This window comes from Sabethes cyaneus, chromosome 2 (genome assembly GCF_943734655.1).
Source record: "Sabethes cyaneus chromosome 2, idSabCyanKW18_F2, whole genome shotgun sequence".
NCBI classification, from domain to species: Eukaryota; Metazoa; Arthropoda; class Insecta; order Diptera; family Culicidae; genus Sabethes; species Sabethes cyaneus.
This window is the reverse complement of record NC_071354.1, coordinates 233,613,971-233,634,489: the sequence shown is the minus strand read 5'-3', so window position 1 is coordinate 233,634,489 and position 20,519 is coordinate 233,613,971. Positions and strand designations below refer to the sequence as shown.

At 40.6% G+C, this 20,519-nt stretch overlaps 1 protein-coding gene across 1 annotated transcript in view; it reads left to right on the top strand.

Annotated features, from left to right (window-relative positions):
* Positions 1-20,519, top strand: part of LOC128738694 (protein ECT2) — a 103,335-nt gene that overhangs the window by 17,601 nt on the left and 65,215 nt on the right. The window lies entirely within an intron of this gene.

Genomic DNA, 20,519 nt, shown 5'->3' with positions numbered 1-20,519 from the left:
AGTGGCTGCTCGTGTACAAAAAGTAATTACCGTCGGCGGGTGAGCGTATGTGTGCGTGAAGGGAATGATTAAAATTGGAGGGACAAAATTAGATGTGGGACTATCTTTGAGCGTTCGGTAGTAGTTTAATTGCAACAACATTTGAGTACCAACCGAAAGACTGTGGGTAGGAGCCCCATCTGCCACTGAACGACCCAATATGTTTTTGGTCTGGTTTGGTCGATGGGGCGTAATTCTGGACAGTTAGGTGGATTCGCCTCCTTCGGTACAATATGGATTCCATTAGCATCATACCATTCCAAAACATCTTCGACGTAGTGACAGGATGCCAAATCAGGCCGAAACAGCGAGGGTATATCATGGCTGTGTAGGAACGCTAACAATCGTTTCTGCAGGCATTCGTCACGGTATATTTCCTTGTTAACCGTTCCCGTAGTGATGTAACTTTTGCTTGCTCGACCACAGCTGCATATGGCCTGCCATACTAAATATTTTTTGGGGAACTTGGCTTTCTTCTTTGTCCTAAAATGCTCTGCAACGCCATTCCGTTTCATGGCAGTGTAAAAAGACATACCAGGAAGCTGTTTAAAGTCTTCTAGACATACGTTTTATCGTCCATTATAACGCTCGGAAACTTCGTTAAATATTTGCAATAAAGCTTACGAGCGCGTGTTTTGGCCGTCCTATTTTGCTTGTCATTACGGTTTTGCACAGTCCTCACCTTGAAAGACTTCATGCCTTGTCGTTGCTTAGAAGTGTGCACGAATGTTGGCGACATTTTTATTTTTCGAGCAATGGTACGTACAGAAAGATCTGGTCTCCTCCGTAATATTTGTTTTACCTTCGCATCGTTGTGTTGGTTTCTCAGATCCGTTTTTGTTCCACTTCCCTTCTTCCCAGCTGTTGTCAAGCGAGTATCGAACGATTTTAAAATACTGTGAACAGTGCTTGGAGAAAATCCAAGCTTTTTGGCAAGTTTTCTTAAAGAAAGATCCGGATTTTCATTGCGCGCACACACAATTGCTTTTAGCACCTGCTTTTCTTTCGACGCCATTTTACGCTGAGCGGGTAGTAATATGAACAACCCAAGTAACAATTAGGGTTTTATTACGCTCTTATGATGGCATTTAAGACCAAAATTGGTCTTGAATGCTGCAATAAGAGTATAATAAAATTCGCATTGTTGCTTGGGAAGTGTTACAAAGCCAATGGAGTCGAACTTCAAACTGTCCCGATACTGTGCAGGCTGTTCGGCACTTCTTGGGCTCTGCCGAAGGTATACTTGCCGAACTGTTTTGAGGCAGCAGATTCCATTGCAGCTTTTGCAATAGACCGGGTAAAAGTATCCGAAATCATTGGAATACAGTCGGCACTGAAGCTATTGTGCAGTTTTGGGTCAAAAATTCGCTCGTTACCGTTATCCCAGTCGTCCAGGCAAGTTCGGGGAGAGAGCAGCCCAAGAAAGATGTTTGATTTCTCCCGGAATCTTTCTATACACTAATCTGAAAGTAGCGTTTGAACAAATTGATTCGGTAATTTCGTTTCGAAAACATTCGTAGTAAGATACATGAAAATTAATATGTTTTATTCGTCAAGCATTTGTAGACTACATACAATAATATTATTACAATGTTTACTTATATGCTATACATTATTCCTATGGCTAAGTCGTAGTTTAATTTGGATTCTGGACATAGTGATGTCAATTCTTTCGCAATTTTGATTATAAAGGCGCATCATGTTATTGACTGGTCCATTTTTCGCATAATTGGTCTTATATGATTTTTCCATAAATATTTTTCTAGTTCTAAGGTTACGACTCGGCGCATAAAAGTTTAATTGAGCAAGCAAATCTGCGGACTGGATGCGTTGAGAAATAATGTCATTGATAAAGTAAAGCATTGCTTGTTCGCGACGTTCTTTAAGTGTTTGTATATGGATGAGCGTGCAGCGCGCTTCATAAGATGGTAATGGAAATACTGTCCAGTTAAGTTTTCGAAGCGCGTATAGTAGAAATTGTTTCTGAACAGATTCAATGCGTCCTTCATGTAACGCAGTGTGTGGGTGCCATACAATATTGCAATATTCCAGAATAGGTCTTACATATGTAATGTATAAAAGTTTTATTGTGTACGGGTCTTTGAAATTATGACTGAAGCGTTTGATAAAGCCCAGCATTCTATTTGCTTTGTTAATAATGGTATTGTAATGTTCTGTAAATGTTAGTTTTGAGTCTAAGATTACTCCTCGATCTCTTACAATGTTACATTTTGGTACAATATTGTTTCCTAAGTATATGTCAATAGAGGGAGTTTGAATTTTCCTGCTAAATGCTATTGAGTTACATTTTTTTACATTCAGGTTTAGTAAAGATTTGTTGCACCAAGTGTTGAATACATTGGCTTCATTCTGAAGTACTGCGACGTCATGGGCATTTTTTATTTCCATATATATTTTCATGTCGTCTGCATATACAAGTACTTTTGAGTGGTTAAGTATATAGGAAATGTCATTTACGTGCAAAATGAAAAGAAGTGGCCCTTAGTGGGAACCTTGGGGAACCCCAGAGGTGACTTGAATAGGATCCGAGAGGGCATTTTGAAAGCGAACAATTTGTTTACGTTCCGTTAAATATGATTGAAGTCATTTCAAGAGATTCGGTTCTATTCCAATTTTTCTTAATTTGAAGATTAATAATGGTATGTCTATTCTGTCAAATGCCTTACTAAAGTCCGTGTAAATAGCTTCTACGTGGTTGCCACTGTCCATTGCATTAAGAGTAAAAGTTACAAATTCCAGAAGATTTGAGGCAGTAGAGCGGCCTTTAAAAAAGCCGTGTTGCTGACTTGTAATTTTGTGTTTTACTTGTTGAAAATTTTTTTCATTTATAATTGATTCAAATAGTTTAGGAATGCAAGAGATAATGACAATTCCACGGTAGTTTCGGATGTCTGATTTTGTTCCTGATTTGAAGATAGGGACTAAGTACGAAGATTTCCATATTTCCGGGAATTTTCCATTTTTCAGAGACGTGTTAAATAGGCGTTGTAATGGTGTAGCAAGTTCTTCGGCCAGGTTTTTGAGAAATATGGGTGCTATTCCGTCAGGCCCGGCCCTTTTGACGCATTCAAGCCTTTGAGTGCTTCAAATACGACAATTTCTGATAGTTGAGAGACAGATATGTCGTTAGAAAATTCGAGGATAAATGAGAAATATTCCTGGTCGCGGTCTTCTTCGGTAAATGCCTTCAACCAGTAAAGCTAATATACTCAAGTGGCAGAATTTTTGTTTCTTCTTGTCATGAATAATTTGGGTGTTCCGCAAGGAAGTATCGTAAGATCGCATTTCACTGAAACGCGAATATAATGCAAAATTATCCTCTCCAGGTTATATAAAATTTGATTCCGTGTTTTCTATAATTAAACAGCGTGTCTTCCGGAAAGGCCAACGCAAATTATTTGTTTTGTATTGAAAATATTTGTTTCAAGCAAAAGTTGGTTGCGACTATTGAAATATATTTTTTTCAAATTCTATTCTAATTGGAATTAAAAAAATCCAATTGGAATAAAAACAGAAGGTCAAGTTTCGAAAACGGAATGTGGCACCTAAGTTTTGCCTTAAAAACAATTAGAAGAGCGAATCAAAACGTAATAAAACAGGTTGTCAGTTAACGTCCCCATGATGATGGAACTGCAAATGTACTCTGACCAGCCACAAGGGAATTGCGAAATTAAAAAACTGAAATGCAATTTTCCGACTGAAAGGTAATAAAAAGAGCTTTGATTTAAAAGCACAATTTAAACCAGCATTGTATCAACTTTTATTTTGTGATGTACGGCGTCACTTTAATTCGTACACGAACCTCTCTGCTATCAGAGTAGTGCGTTGCGCGCTAAAACGGAACAACCAACGCAAAGGATTAATCATGAAAATGCTGTTTGATTGTTCTTAATCGTGCTGTTTAACGCATGAATTCCCCAATCCAGCATAAATGGATCATAATTCAACTATACAAAACCAGCGGTATTGTTCGCTGGGCCGCTGCCACTACCACGCCACCATCGCGCCACTACCCAAGACCCCCCACCTGTCAGAACGAACGAAATGCCGCGAAAAAAAGGCCACCAGCCAGCATGGCACAGTGGTTCACGATGGTTGTTTGCATTGTTGGATTTTTTTTCTTCTCAAAATTTCCATGCAATTGGGCCGAAAGGTTCCACAATTCTATGAATTTTTAGACGTGGATATATGAACTATTTATGAAACGAACGAATGGTTATCCGGTACAAGTTGTCATAATCCGGCATTGTCCCGCGAAATCAAGGACGGTCGGTAACGTTAAACTAGGCTCTCATTTATTAGTTTTGTGTCTTATTTCTCTAACAAATTAGTTTGCCATTTATTTACATTTCTCCTATTATTAATATACAACACGAAAAGCATCAGAGCCAACGCTGAGCCTTGCGGAACAAATAAACTAATTTGCAGTAACACGAATAAGAAATCCACACAGAACACCGATTGGGGTCTATTTGAAAAATATGCAACAATAATTGAAACTAAGCTCCGACAAAAACCGTAAATTAGGTTCCTAAAAATCACAACTGAAAATTGATCCACCGTGCAGCGGTGGAGTTGTTCCTCCGGGTGGCGGATTTTTTCCTCATATTCTCCGCAGGACAGCGCACCCGCTAGGTGCGTGTATATTTGATAAAACTCTGCGGCGTGTGCTGCCTGCCTGCGGCATGGTGAGGACATAGCCTTTTAAAACAACCCCCTAGTTACGGAGCGAGTGGAAAAGTGTCATTTATTTCCGCCAGACCGCTAGTGTCAACGCGGTTAGCAACGCGCTTCACGTCGCGCCGGGTCTTGCATTGCCCTCCGCTGCGCGACTGATGATTACATGTGCGTGTTCTGTGGCAGCTTCATTTTCGGTCTTGTAATGGTTTGGTTGGCGGTGGACGACTGCGACTGCTGGTGACACTTTTTTCGCTAAAATCCGTGTCGTGCGTTAAAGACTGCTTTTGAAGGTTGAAATTTTCGCTATTGTTCGAAAATGTACCGGAAAAACTTTCAACGATAAATTTGATCTAACTATACCTATATGTTAATGTTTTTGTACAGTGCTTTTGGTGATGTAAGCTTTGTACCCTTGGAAAAGCAATAAAAGAAAAGTTCATTGTCATGGCCTGAAAAGAGACTGTAAACTTGCTCCTTAACTCTGACGGTGGACATTGTTTGGTCCAGAAACGACCAAACAGCAGCATCCGATGTGTTTTGGTTTCACTTGCTCAGCAGCAGGGGTACCTCTACCTAGTATAGTATATAGAGCATGAAGAAAGCGTGATATTTAACTTAGCCGCGCACACAGATGTGTCCGTTTCGAGTATTTGGATAACTTTGCGTTGCAAAAGTGTACGGTGTGCTCTGGCGTCAAGCCGGAGGTGGATTCGCACCGAAAACAAACAAACGCCCCAGTACAGTAAATGTCCTCATGCAGCCAAAAGGATAAGGTCAAATGGCGGGTGGGTGCTCTTGGCCGATAAAGTGTACGCTGTTTCTCTTTTAAATAGCGTTTGTTTGTAATTTATTGTTATGTTTTTCTTATCCGTTGCGGTTCCTACGCAGTAGCTGATGTAGTTGGGATTGGGAGCACACTAAACACTGCGAAAAATAGAGTGTTTAACATGAAGTGTTTGAACTTATACACTTGTGATTCGATATATAAATATGCAACTAAACCGTAACTCAATACATGATTTTAACATGTTGGAAGATTTCTTACATTGGTCACACATTTAGGTTGATCCCCCCTAGACTCAACTTTCAGTAGTATTAGATGTCAACAAATGGATCACTCGACACCTTTCTTGGTTTTGCAAACCGCTTTAATTCATTTGCCTCTTGTTCTGCCACTCATCAAATGACCGACAGTAGGTTGAAAATCACTGCCAAAGAGTTTCAATAAAATAAAAATAGATTTGTATCTTTTTGGTTCGCCAACAGGCCAACAGCCGAAAAAAAAAGCAAAAAATCGCGAGCAAAAATGATCGATGAGTAATTTTAAGTAAATGGTAACACATAACCCTTGCCCGTCGCGCTTGTCTTGTTCGTCCCAATAAATGGCAGGTTAAGTCTAGCGTGTCGCCGGCTGCGGCTCATCCTTGTGCAATGCTGATGGGTGTTTCAAGCAGCGAATTGCGATACTACAAATAAAGGAATCAACCATTCGTGCAACAACAGTTTGTCTTACTAAGTTACGTTGCTTTATTTTGAGGACATTCACCAGGGCAGTGCAGCGCCGAGATGGGTGGGTGGCTGGTGCATGTTCTGATGAAGAGTAAAAAAATCTCAGAAATGCACTCGCATGACCCGATTGGACAACGAAGGTGTGTCTCACTGTCGCGCAATGCCGCCAGGCACGAAATGCCAGTCGAGAGCTTTAGTTACGTGACTAGGGCGTTTAATTCGATTATGTAAAATGTGAAATATCGTGTAACCAACATGTTAGGTAATGTGGCGCTTATTTTGCGTTCTTTTTCAAAGCCTAGATTCAAAAGCTAGATTAAAGTTGATTGTCTATGACGGCTAACAGAATGGTGCGTCACGTGATTCTTGCGTTTTCAACTCTTTTATGCGAGGGAAGGACGACGGACGAAAGACAATGTACTCGTGAGGTAACATTAGTTGTACTTTAAGTATCGTGACGTCCTATTCCTTCAGCATTTCCTTCCTCAAGCTGTTGCTGCTCAATGTCTCAATGTCCGTAGTTTTTCATCTCTGTAAAGTCATTCATTCGCGACAAGCGCTTCCCTCCCATGACTCTGTATAATTCCTAACTTAGGCGGACCGCAAGAATAGTCGCTGCTTATTCCCGTGAGTTCGTCTGTACGTATTTATGCAGTCAGTTGGTGGAAAGCGAATTTGGTCAATTCAACCAGAATTGTAGATTCTATAAAATATGGTACATACTTGATGCAGCTCGTGGTTCATACGTCTACGCCACATTCTATTTTCCATTTTTCGGCCAAGTCTAGATCGCAGAATTTTACGCTCAAAAACCCCAAGCACTCGTCGATCAGCTTCCTTAAGCGTCCATGATTCATGTCCGTGAAGGGGAGGATTAATCTTCTGTTAAGCGCCAGTTTTATGCGCATTTACAAACTACGGGACTTCAACTGACTACGTAATTCGTAAAATGCCCAATACGCGGCTGCAATTCGTCGTTTTACTTCGCGCTATACATCGTTTTCACGTGTCACGAGCGTACCCGCCCTAGTAGCACAGTTGTTACCAACTAGTTGTGGCAACAGATATGTGACTAATTTTAGTCATAAATCAGTCGCAGCAACTAAAAGTGCCAAATGTGTGCTGCTTGAGCGTACCGAGGTACATGAATTCATCCACTACTTCATATCGATCTCCATCCAGCTCCACCTCGGCACCAACATGAGTTGGACTGCCAGCAACTTTGTACATCATTTTAGCGGTGTTAATGGTAAGTTCCAGCCTCGCTGATTTTCATTTAAAACGCGTAAAGGTGTCTTTTTCATTACATTACATTTATTATAGTCAACAGATAAAGTATAATCCTAATGACAAATATCTATATAAAACATATCTGAACTAACCTAGCACAAACATCTTTTAAAACAACGCTTATTGCGTTCACGAGACACATTAAAATCAAACACTTCATAGCAGCTGTTAAAAACCCGGCATATACTAAGCACTGGTTCGTGTAACCCATAGTTAGTTCTTGAATGTCGTTTGACGAGAAAGGCGTGCGAACGAAGATTACGTCTTCTAGTGTTGATATCTAGGCGACTAAGCAATTCAGGACAATCGATATTTCCTTGAAGGAGATCGCCGACAAAACACGCCTTAGCCACATTGCGCCTTCCTTCCAGCGGTTCTAAATTAGTCAGCTTGCAACGGCTTTCGTAACTCGGCAGGTTACGTGGGTCACGCCAGCGTAGGTGTCGCAGAGCAAACCTAATACCTAATACCTAATTCACTGAACAGTACATTTTCAAATCGTCAGTATAAGATAATCTCGAACATTTGAGGATACTGTTCACTTCATTCATGTACAGTAGAAACAAGAACGATCCCAAATGACTGCCTTGGGGAACGCCGGAAGTTGCTACGAAGGGTGACGATACGTAATCGCCGATTTTGACTGACATAGTTCTGCCGATGAGATAGGAGCGAAGCCAAGTCAGCAGATTGTCGTGAATGCCCAATTCGTGGTATTTAGAGATGGCTATCTCATGGTTTATGCGGTCGAAAGCTGCAGAAAGGTCCGTATATATGGCGTCAACTTGATTCCCTTCTGGCATTGCACGGATGATGAACGATGTAAAGGCGATTAAATTGGTTGTCGTTGAGCGCTTTGGCTTAAATCCATGCTGGTCAGGAGAGATGCAGTGTGAGAAATATTGCATCAACTTTTCCCGAACGATTAGCTCAAACAGCTTAGAGACAGCACTTAACAGCACCGTTTCGTTCCGTTCGTTTACAAAGGTCCAAAACTTCTTGGGATTTGCTCTAAGAGAGCTCTGCAGATGCGAATTATGGGCAATAAACAAACTGTTATTTAGGCGCTTGTAGTTGCAGTTAGCATGTGCATAGTCAACTTTGGTACGGTCCGAGCGATATTTGCAGTATTTCCTAAGGGCAGCTCTTTTCAGTCGTTTCAGGCGTTTAAGTTCCGAGTAGGACCATGCGGGCAAACGGTGGAAGCAGCAAAGTTAACGTCGTGACTAGCGAGTAAAGAATTCCAGTCCAAGTTAGCCAAAAAACTGTTCATCGCCTCGAAGTCAGTCTGCTCTGAGAAAGTCGTAATAGACTGTTCCAGCATGGCCTAAGAAACGATATTCGGGTTTCAAATCCAGTGTCAACAATAGAGGTGGATGATGCCTGCAATGCTTGACGAGTGGTTCTGGGGCTTGCAGAATAGAACAACGTTGCCCTAATTCTTCGCTTACGAAACACAGATCAAGCAAACGATTATTTGCATTCAAAATGCCATTCAGCTGTCTTAGTCCGGCTAGACGAAACGAGGAATGAGCAAAGTCAGGAAAGCGGAAATTATTCGTATCGCTGAGCCACGAAACTGTGCTGAGGTTGAAATCGCCTACAATAATAATGCTATCATTAGCTTCCATTTGAGAGACAACCAATTCGACAGAGAGTGCACGTTTGTCGATTATGCTGCTGTCATTGATGCGGTCAGGTGGAAAATATACGACACAGATAAAAGCCAGATTGAGTCGATATCGCTACCCACAGATTTGATGGAGGAGCGCACGGCCAAAAGAACTCCGCCGCCAGAGCTTTTGTTACTATTTAAGGCTGTTCGATCGTGCCGATAAATCGAGTACGTGTCGTCAAACAGTTGCTCCGATAGTGTGCTGTTCTTCAGCCAAGTTTCCGTGAAAACGTAGATATCTTAGCATGCGTCACTGCAAGCTAGCTGGTACTCAGCAAGAGAACTATTATTACCACCAATATTCTGGTAGTATAGAAAAACTTGCGATGTAGTGGCTGATAGAACTACTGACGTCGAGCTGGAATTGGAGGCGATATCAGGTCGAGCAACGTCACGAGAAGATGGATACTTGCCAAAGGGGGCAGCTTGGTAAGCCCTGATCCCAGCACTAGAAAAAAGCGGTAAAAGTCTTTCACTGTTCTACGGTTGATTCCGATTATATCGTTCACGATTGCTCTTCGTTTCGCACCTTCCAATGCTTTGCAATGTTGAATAGTAATAAGCTATGATTATGCCCAGCCCAGCCAATTCTGACGCATGATTTTTACTTATCCAGTGTCTCACGAATCAGCGTAATTAGTTTCGTTGGAGAGTCATGTTCTAGCATTAAATATCTGTCACAGCTCATTTCGGTTGACTGAATCGTACGCCTGCTTAAAGTTCACAAACAGATTATTAGCCTGCAAGTTGTACTTCCGGAACTTGTCTAGTAGCTAGCGTGGTACTTGCCAACGAAGAACTCCGCTAGCGGTCTTAGTCTATAGAACAGGATACGACAGTGCATCTTATAGGTAGAATTGAGCAATTTATTGCCTCGATAGTTTTTACACTTGATAATCATTTTATTTAAATATAAAAGTTGTATTACAAAATAAACCTTTTTCAGCTTAGCTGAAGTAAAGCACTCTTTAATCAAGGCAAAGTTAATATCAATAATATCTCGAGTGCCAAGCAACTGATTAATTTGGCAATAAAAATGTTCTACACGTGGAAAAGATAGTTTAACTCAAACTGTAGTTCATGATTTAGTGAACGTAACACAACACTAATAGTTAAAACCGACCGGTTCCGGGAAGTATGTTTCCCATCAACGGGATGATATCCAACTTGGAGTTACTTACTGTGTTACTGGAGTAGAGTTACTGGTTCTTACGTTGGCATTAAAAAAAGTGTTCGTAGTCAAACTGTGGTAGAACAAAATTGTTCGAGACTGCGTTTATGTCGTTCGTGTGACGGCGTAAATGCGTTGAACAAGCAGTAGTTTTTTTCTACCTGTTTCGACTGTTTGACTCAAAGTTTGCACTACGTCAAAACCACTACGACAAAACAAAACATGCTTCAGTGAAGATTCCACCGCATCGACCGGTGCGGTGCGGTGCGATGAAACGCATGAGTGCTGCTCCTACGCGGTAAAAGTTGACGCTCTCATGACAGCAGCTTCATCTTCTATTTATGTCGGTGCTAACTGCCGACAATCGTGCAAATTGTTTGCGAAAATGTTCGTTTACACTTTCTGCGATGCTAAAGTTATCGGAGAGATGATCACTTAAATTGCATGTCGCGCATCGGATAAGAGTGGCAACAAAAACGGTGTTTTGCGAACTGCTGACGATAATGATACTGGATCTCGAAGAAAGTTTTCTTGTTTATGGGTATCACAAGGTGTAGGTGCCCATCGAAAACAGATTTCATTTCAACTTTTCAACAAAAGCATAACCAACTTTGTTGGTTTTTTATTTCCATAACAATGGCGTTAACCAGTTCGAACTTTGACCTGCTTTTTTAAAATTGTCAACCATTATCGAATACGTTATGAACCGCACCGTATTCCGATAATAGGGTTTCATTGAAAATGTGCATTCCAGCATCACTTCACTGCGTGCTTTTGATCTTATGCGTCTCATACACGCGCGCACGCTTGCATGCAAAATCAGAAGAAGAAGGCTGAATATTGCGTCAACTGAGTCAGCAATTTTTTTTTCGCCGCAAAAAACAATCAGAGACCCCTTGGCTGGCGTTGGTTGCAATGCAGCGCTCGCTCAAGCATAAAAGCGAACTCAACCGAATGGGAAAGAAAAAAAAACTTTATACTGAGATTTGTCTCGTACTGAGCTGAGCGAAATGAGTACCAGTTTAAACTAGTGGATGAACGGGACAGGCGAGCGACGAATTCTATTTTGAAGCCAGGAATTTAAATGGTATCGTAAAAGGAATTTGACGTGACTTGTTGCATCATTATACCAATAATGCGAACGATGTTGCTTGAGATGAAATATTCTCGAAAGACTGGAGAAGAGATGCCTAGTTTCGAGTTTTTTTTGTTAAACCATCTTGAGATAAGCTATCCAGGAAAAGCTGGAGAAAGTTTTTTTTTTACTTAAATTTCCACAACGGAGGAAAACTCCAAAGAAAGGTCGGAAGGTTTCCGTCAACACCAATTCATAGTCTTTTAATGACAAAAATTTCACGATAGCATTTTATTTTGTTGCCGAGTTATGGTGAAAAATCTAACAGCTGGTCATGTTCCGTCGTTAATCGTTAGCTTTCCGGACATAACTCAAGAACGAAAAATGTTAATCGTGAAAAGACTATAAACTGGCACAGAGATATAAAATTTTAAATTGAAATTATAATTTGGTTTTATTTTTAGACATGATTCTTTGCCATTTGATTTCGGTACATTCGGCGAGAAGCCCAATTTTTAGCACTTTTTGCAGTAATGGAAAACTATATATCAAAAATAAGGTGATGATTGTTATTTTTTGACAAGCCAACCATCTGCGGCTTATCGACATAGACTGGGGACTTGGAAGCCGTGGGTACATCACGTCAAATTATTGGTTCGATTAAACGCTTTTTTTTTCAATTAACCAATTGAGGAACGCGCGGGAGTGAAATAAGGCCCTATATCCTTGGCCAATTGCAGCCTGGCTTCTGGTCTAAATGCCATTAGTTCATCCTCGAGGGTCCGGAGTATCACTTAACCTTTATTAGCAAAGATACTGCCAATGACTGTAGATGTAGAATCATTATCTTATGCGAAGCGTTTGGTTCTTCCTTCCGCTTGATTTCAAGGAGTCTAATGGAATTAAGTATTATTTCTGGTTCCACCTGATTCCTTGGAATTCTCTCTGCGATACATGCTGCGCAGTTGGCCTGCCCGTTGGCAAGAAAAATAATTGATTCAAGTAATCGTCATTTTCCAGGATGCTTTAAAGAATTGGCTGCGTAAATGTGAGATTAGAGATAAGATTAGATTAACCAATTGGGGAACGTGCGGAATGGCACGTTGCACCGTCTTGTTGAAACCACAACCTCACCACATTAAGGGCACTCAATTGTGTTACAATAAGTCGGAGATCATGGTTCTACAGCGTTCGGCATCAATTGTTACGCTTTGACCATCATCGTTTTTGAAGAAAAATGGATCAATGATTCCAGATATCCATGAAGCTCACCAGTCAGTGGTGTTTCAACCAAAAGTAAGCTTCATCACTGAACAAAATTTTCTGACGTTGGGTTTTGAAATCAAATTTCAAGGTTTTCAAATAGAATTTGAAAATGTTGCAGGCGTTGACTAGGTAGCCGTCTAAAAAAGCAAAGCTTAGGTGCTACATTCCGTTATCGAAACTTGACCTTTTGTTTTTACACGACTGCCTTCGCAGGCAGCTATTAGAGTACAGGAGAATTCCAGTGCCAGTTGCTACGATCCTGTTAACTCTAACAGCCTCTCCTAACCGAGATTCGAACATACGGCTTATTAGGCCAGTATCATACCTCAAGGCCTGCTGGGTTGAGGGTAGGTAGCCGTCTATTCATGATGAAATGGTCAATCAATCTAAACTCAAAACAAGTGACAGCTGTCAAAATGGCGCACATATCACAAAGCGTGGTTAATTTAGCTGTTCACCATTATAAAATATCCGCAATCAAGGTATGGATGCATGTCGTCCTTATGTAACACACCAAATCCTGAGTATCACATACTAACGTTCTTTCGGTTTCAATGTATGAATTCTTTCCCCATTTATTCTTTTCTCGATTACTCAAAACCGACTTCACTTAATTCCAATTACATTTTAGAACAAAAATAATCATATGTCGAATTTTCAAAAAATCACAACTTTGGTGTTAATTCAAAACACTATGCACTGTCCATTCTTCGAATTTGCGATACGCTTGGCTCTGCTCACACGATTCTTCATGACCTTCATGATAAGAAAAGTTTACGGGTTCCAAACCGCACTCGTATACTACACAATTACTTCAAAGAGGCTTACCATTACTTAATTCTTCATTATATGTTTGCCTAAAAATGCATCCCAAGTAACATTTGAGTTTTTTTGCACTCTTATTGCGGTTTTGGTCACCAGAACCCAGCAATGTTACTTGGAAGGTTTCCTAAGATTTTTGGGGAAACACGGTACTCGGCTCGATTGTTTCCGGAAATCAGGTTTTCGTATCCACCGAAAGAGTAAAACCTTGGCAGTCAATGTCGTTTCATCTCGGCAAGCAGATCGTACAGAACTTTGAACAGAAGACTTCAAAGAAAACGTAAAACTTAACGTAAGTTACGTTGAAATTCAAAATCCAAACGAAAATCAGACGGGCTTTCCCGATAGCACTCACTTCTTACTTCTACCAGCAGAGAGCCGGGGTGGTTCTTGCTGTGTCAAGAAATGCTGGTTGAGACGAAGAAGAAGGGGCTCCGTAGCCGCAAGATTACCGAGTCTGCTTTGACAAGCGAGTGGTCATGGATTCGAATCTTAGTGCAACCATGCCATTCAATTGTTAAGTGACTTTAGCATGAGTTTGTTCTCAGGCCCTCCTGATTCACCTTTCCTGAATTCTACATTACCCGATGAAAACTCATGACAGTGCAAAAGTCCCTTTTATATTTAAGTGTACTGGTCAGAGGAACGCAATGAACCCTCGCCAAGGACGGCTTTGATAGTACTGGCAGCGGTCCAAAATCGATCCAAAATATAGAGTCTCTTCCTGCCATATATTTGGTTTTATATGCATGATTTGTAACCCAAATCATCCTAGACTCCGGCGTCTATTGCCTCCAGCGTCCCAAAGTTTTCAGTTTCTTCGGAGAAATTTATCAAGACTTAAGTTTGATGTTTTCCCGACGTTTCGATATTTTGTTGGTGTCTTTTTCAAAGTGTTTCAACAAAGCGTCGAAACGTCGGGAAAGTATCAAACTTCAGTCTTGATAAATTTCTCCGAAGACTGCCCTGCCTATTAATATTTGGTCACAATTGAATCCAGTCGATAAAAACACAACCTGTTTTCAGTAATGATTCCGAGGTCGTCTGCGAATGCTAGGAGTTGGCTACTCTTGCAGAAGATCGTTCCTCTCGTTTCCACGTCCGCTAGCCGGATCACGCCTTCAATACCGATATTGAATAATATATACTGCTTATAATCGCATATCAGTCCGGCAATATCATCGAGTTGAGCAAACAGCGTTTGAAGGTATTTTTCTTGTTTTGGTTATTTCATCTGTTGAGCGCAGTTGATTCCTATTTTTTCGACATAATATAATGAAATAGACCTTTAATATAACTTCTTTATCAAAACATTGCATTTTTTGTGAAAATTGCAATAAAAAATAAGGTAGAGACTGATATGCGATTACTTAGGCCATCGAGTAGCTAAATAATCACATATCAGTTTCAGCTCTTCTCAGTTGCAACCGTTCTGTGAAAGAAGTAGTTATGCTACGAATAGCATTTTTTCTCAGCTTTCCAATGGTGGTCTTAAAATGAAAATCGGTTGAGGTGCTCATGGTGAAAACGGCGATTTTTGTCATAAAATCCAATAAAGTGACCAAATCTAAGATGACCACCAAAAAATTTAATTTTTACTTCAGGAATTTCAACCTGTTCTTATTCTTTACAGAACTATGCCATTTGTTAGTTGTTTCATTGCAAATTTAGGAAACATTTCATGATATATATTTCAATATTTTGCAAAAAATTTAACTTTTTTTTTAAACCAAGCCCCTTCGCGAACGAGGGGCCCACTGTTTCGAGGTATTAAGAATTCTCGAACCAATCAAGTTCCAATCAAGTATAAGAGTTTCAATATTTGTAGATCTCTCGTGTCAGTAGTGGCCCCGTTTCAACGAAAATTACTCAATTAACTTTCGAATAGAATTTCTTTGAAACAACCCTGTAATATTAACTGATGATTTTTATTAATTAAAAAGCGTAAAAACAACAACAAATATTGTTTATATGGATTGAAGTAAAATATATGGCCATCCCTAGGAAAAACATTTGGTGAGACTGATATGCGATTATTTATAAAATGGGACAATTTGTCTTCTCATATATCACCCGCCTAAACTTACAACTGAGCATCTTGTACACGATGTAAGATTAGGTGGGTGATGTATGAGAAGCAACAAATTCTACAACTCTTAAAAATGGTCTCAAATTAGCAAATGTTGACCGATTTGGCTGAAATTTTGACCAAAAACCTTAGGCTTGAATATAAAACAAGTGACGTTGAGCTTAGGAATGTGGGTCATTTTTAAGGTCACTTTAAGGACCCCAAAAGTGAGAAAAATTTTAATTTTTTAGTTAAATTTCATATTTAATTGAAAATATCTTGTCTAACTTTTATAGAACCATAGTGAATGTATATATATCCAGAAAGCTTATCCTCTAAGCTTTCCAAAAATGTATAAAAAACTTAAAATTGCCTGGAAAATTATTCATGATAGTATGTGTACACCTAGCCAAAAAACGTTTTTTGGAATAACTTGAAATTTTGGGGGTGTTGGGAAGATTTCAAATGTGTTTTTATGATGTACTAGGTGTGACTAACAACGTACACTAGGTCATTTGAGAAGTATTTTTTCCGTGTAACACCATGTTATCGATTAATCCCAGCTATACAACTGTTTCTCATAGCATCATTTTTTTCTTTTTTTCAGGTAAGACAAACACTATTGCAGCACATCTCAAGACGGAAATGGTCAGAGACACTTGTCGAAAAGTAATCCTCTGCTGCAAGGAGTCGGTGCCACGAATTTGAATTGCAATCATTTGCTCCCGCTAGCTTTTCTCCAGAGCATCGACCTCAATCAGGATTTGCTGCTGCTACTCCAGTCCAGTTGTCCCTTAGGGCAAACAATTGGGTCGGGTTCGTTTGAATTCATGGACAAAAATCCTTCACTTGAAATATCGTAACACTACACAGAGCATCAACATTCTGGGGCCAAGTATCTTGTGTTGCACCATAGCGCACTGACTAGGTAATATTGAATAATTTATTTCTTACCAAAATGCCACCACCATAAAAACGAAACGAAGGAGGAGCGAGTCTTACTGTTGTTGCACTTCGGTGGATTTTTCGTTCATGGTACCAACTGACTAGAGAGCAAAGCACAAGGTTTCAACCTGTACGCGGATCAATTTGTAGAGCAGTAATGTTTTGTTTTTTTTGGTCATAGATTTTGTTCGTTTAAATATATACTATAAAATATTCGTTGCTCTCGGAATGGTTTTTTGTGCCATTTTCAGTTGATGGTCAGCGTACTGTTGTTAACAGTAAACGTTTCTCTGATGGTTCTGCAGCTTCGCACACTACAGTTCGTTCCTGGTTTTGTCAGATATGCTTTCTAATTTTTTTCATGCATCATTTCGCAGAGCTAGCGAACAAAAAATAAACACAAACAATATCAGTTTTGGTAATATCGCGTTTTTCTATTGTAATTAGAAAATGGAAAGGTACTGTGAATTTTTCATTCGATATTCTAAACATGAAATAACAACCGACGAGACGATGCAGCATTCATGCTGCCATGACGATATCAGAGACCGGCACTGCATACTATATAACTTCAATATCAGCGGAGATAAAATGCATTGCGCCCTGCAGCAGCAGGGCTGCTGCACTGGCCGATTGTACGCCTTCCACCATTAGGGTATTCATCGTAAGCTAGCCTTATTGAACACTTAAGAGAATGAATGGAATTAAAAGCGTATCAATTTTCATCACTCGATATTTCAAAATACTATTAGTGTTGACTTACATCAAACCGCTGCTGCTACAGCTGCAATGGTGAACTTGCTGGGCACATGCAGTGCAGTGGGTTGTAAACATAGAGAAACATCCGCCGGGGATTGCTTGCACGGGGAGCAGCAATTTGGTCGTTGAAATGAACGACGATCAACAAGATCACTTGGTGTGGTACTTGTTGTGTACTTACTAGTATAACAAGGTTTCCGAAACACAATGCATTTTCGATGGACCAGCAAATGTGAAGTGCAATCTTATTACCAACCCTCCGAGTCCCAACCCCCCACACTTTTGCAACATCACGTTCGTTGCCTAAAGCGCACACGTGAAAAGAACCACATTGTGCTGTGCGGGAGATGTGTATGTCAGACTGAGTCACCACATATGGTCTCCATCCATAGTAGTTGAAATGGCACATGAGATAGTTTTCGGAAATTCTAAATCGTTTCCTGTGCAAAATGTTTGCTGTCATTTTTTCCAATGTGAATTATTTGGTGAATTAGGGTTTGAAATGAATTTCCACCACTCTAATTACCAACTTAACCCAAAAAAGCCAGCTTGCCAGATAGCTTATCTAGCCACCATAACCGAACCGCTTTGCTGAAGATGAATGTTATCAAAAATCGATATCCCACCCATGAGCACACTACATAATACACTTACTAGCAGCAGCAGCAGGAGCAGCAAGTGCCAGCCCGGCTTTTTGCCGGTAACTATAACGCCCGATATTATCATCACCTCTAGTGGTGCACATATCAGGTGATGAAATTCGCCACTCCAAAAGCCACATAAGCAGCTCGTCACTCAACCAGATTACCACCAACTTACATTAATTAAGTGCTGTTCGAGTTGCCTCTCTCCTGGTCGTCGTCGTTGATGGCCGCAGACTGCCTACATTCAATTATCCGCCTAAATCCCTACCCGATCGCCGCCGTGCGGTGCGGCGGCCGGTCGGATGCTCAACCCGCAAAGCGTTTAGCCCCCCCCAACCCAAAAGTGGCGAGGCTTCATCGAACCCCCTCAGAATGACATTACAGAGCTCGCTCTCGTATCGCAATCGAAGCGAAAGTGCTACAAGTCACTTGCAACCACCGCACACACCACAGGAACAGGGTCGATATTGAAGCGGCCAGACGCGTATTTCTTGATCGAATGCAAACACACAAGAACTTTGCCCACATGGGAGTGTAATTTACAAGCACTTACTTTCTCCATTATCCCCGCCTGCTCCTCCTCGTCCGCCGGCAGAGGATAGGATCAACGAACCGGGAATAGCGTGCTTCGCTCTATCCTGGAATCTGGGCGTAGTGATTCCGCCTCTCAACAGCCATGAAATTACAGGGAGTTTTATGGGAAATCGATATAAATCCTTAATTAAACATGGGGCTGAGCTAGTGTGTTTGCAGTAAGCAAGACCGTCCTTTCGGATTCGCATTCTGGTCAGCCATGAGTATCGTCCAATAGTCGTCAATGTCCTGACATGTGTCCAACCAGAGCCATGAATCGAGGTTTAAATATTAATTACGGATGTTTCGCAATCTTTCGTTGAACTTTCTGCACCAATGTTTGTCATGGGATGCTGTCGGTTGTTGGTGACCAAAGCGAGCGAAAGAGGCATAAAAGCAAACAGTATTACTGGAATGTACCGTCGAAATGTGACCAGGATACGATAGCTAAAGTGTATCGATTTTCGTCCGTCCGGAATACTGGGAGCAGTGGGCAATCGCTCTAGCGGCGCTATGATTGCTATTTCACGGCACTAATCTACGTGTGTCCAACTTTATCCCGGGCGAGTCTTACTGCTAGATTTTATGGCATTACATGCATAGCGGGATGGAATTGATTACGCCGTATTATTTGCGGTTTATGACGGTACGAATGAATGTGTGGAGCTCAGTCGAAGTGACGGCAATTGAATTGGGTTGGATGAATATTATTACCACAGCTTCCTAGTTATGTTATGTATTGAATAATGCACATGCTAATGCTTTGCAACATCGGCGTCTGCTGGTTCTGGATGAATTAACGCGGAATTGCTTTTTTACCATTTTGCAAACATGTGACTCTGAAAGGCTGCATTGGTACAATGTTACAGCATTTTTATTTCGTCGATCGATAGAATTTTCATTGTGGTAAAATAGCTGGAAAAGTTCGATTCTAATTGAATATGAATATTTTGCGTTCTTTGTTTATCCGTGCGTATTATATCTGTAACTTTTTCAGCCAATTTAAGCTAGATTCATTCGAAAACAGACACTGGTGAAGCCTCTTAGTCGGAGGCAAAAGTTTATTTTCCAAATTTACTGTAAATTTGTATTAATTGCAATCTGTTTACAGGGTGAGTAGTAATAACTGTCAGTTAAGTTAATGGTCACAAAAACAAGCCGCTTGCATATATTTTAATTTTGAGTGTATTTCGTTTAAAGTATATCCACAACATTTATCTTGAATTAGTCCATTTCAAATCTTTCTCCCTTTGCTAATTGAACCAGTCACAATCGTTGTTGAAAAGCGTTACAGCTGGCATGCACGACATTTCATCCTAAATGTTCTCCAAACGTTGCTTGAAAGTGTTCACAGTCAATCCTTTGGTGCTCCCTAGTTCGCCTAGCATGTAACATTATGCATAGAAGGCGAGAGGATTCATATCAGGCGGAGAGGCAGGCCACTCTTTTGTAGAAATAAAATCCGGAGAATTGTCCTCACACTAAGCCTATGTAGCTTTCGTCTGGTGAGACGGTGCAGAATCTTGTTGGAAGCAGTATGGTGCATTCTTGTAGTATTTTCTGACGATGGGAAGCAAATGGTGTTGATTAGTGTTGATAACAGTGTTGATTTTAACATCAGGTTCAACCACATTCAGGAACCTTTGAACAGCAAGTTTGTCCCGAAGAATATCAGAAAGATGTGCTGCATATAACCGATCATTTTGTTGGATGTGGTGATGCTGTAGCAGAAATATTTTTTCGTCCGAAAACACACTTTCACAAGCACTGTGCCACTTGAGCATCTGTCGACATCTTTCGACTCTTGCAACGTTCGGCTTTTCAGTAAGACCGTTCACTCGTTTTTTTATTCTTAAACCTAGACTGGTTTGGTTTCCGACAAATTCTCTTATTCGTTTGATGACACAGTCACGGTGTTCTTACAGTGCGTTTACGGCCCGGTTTGGGAAGTATTTTTCAAGAACCAGTTTTCTTGTTACGCT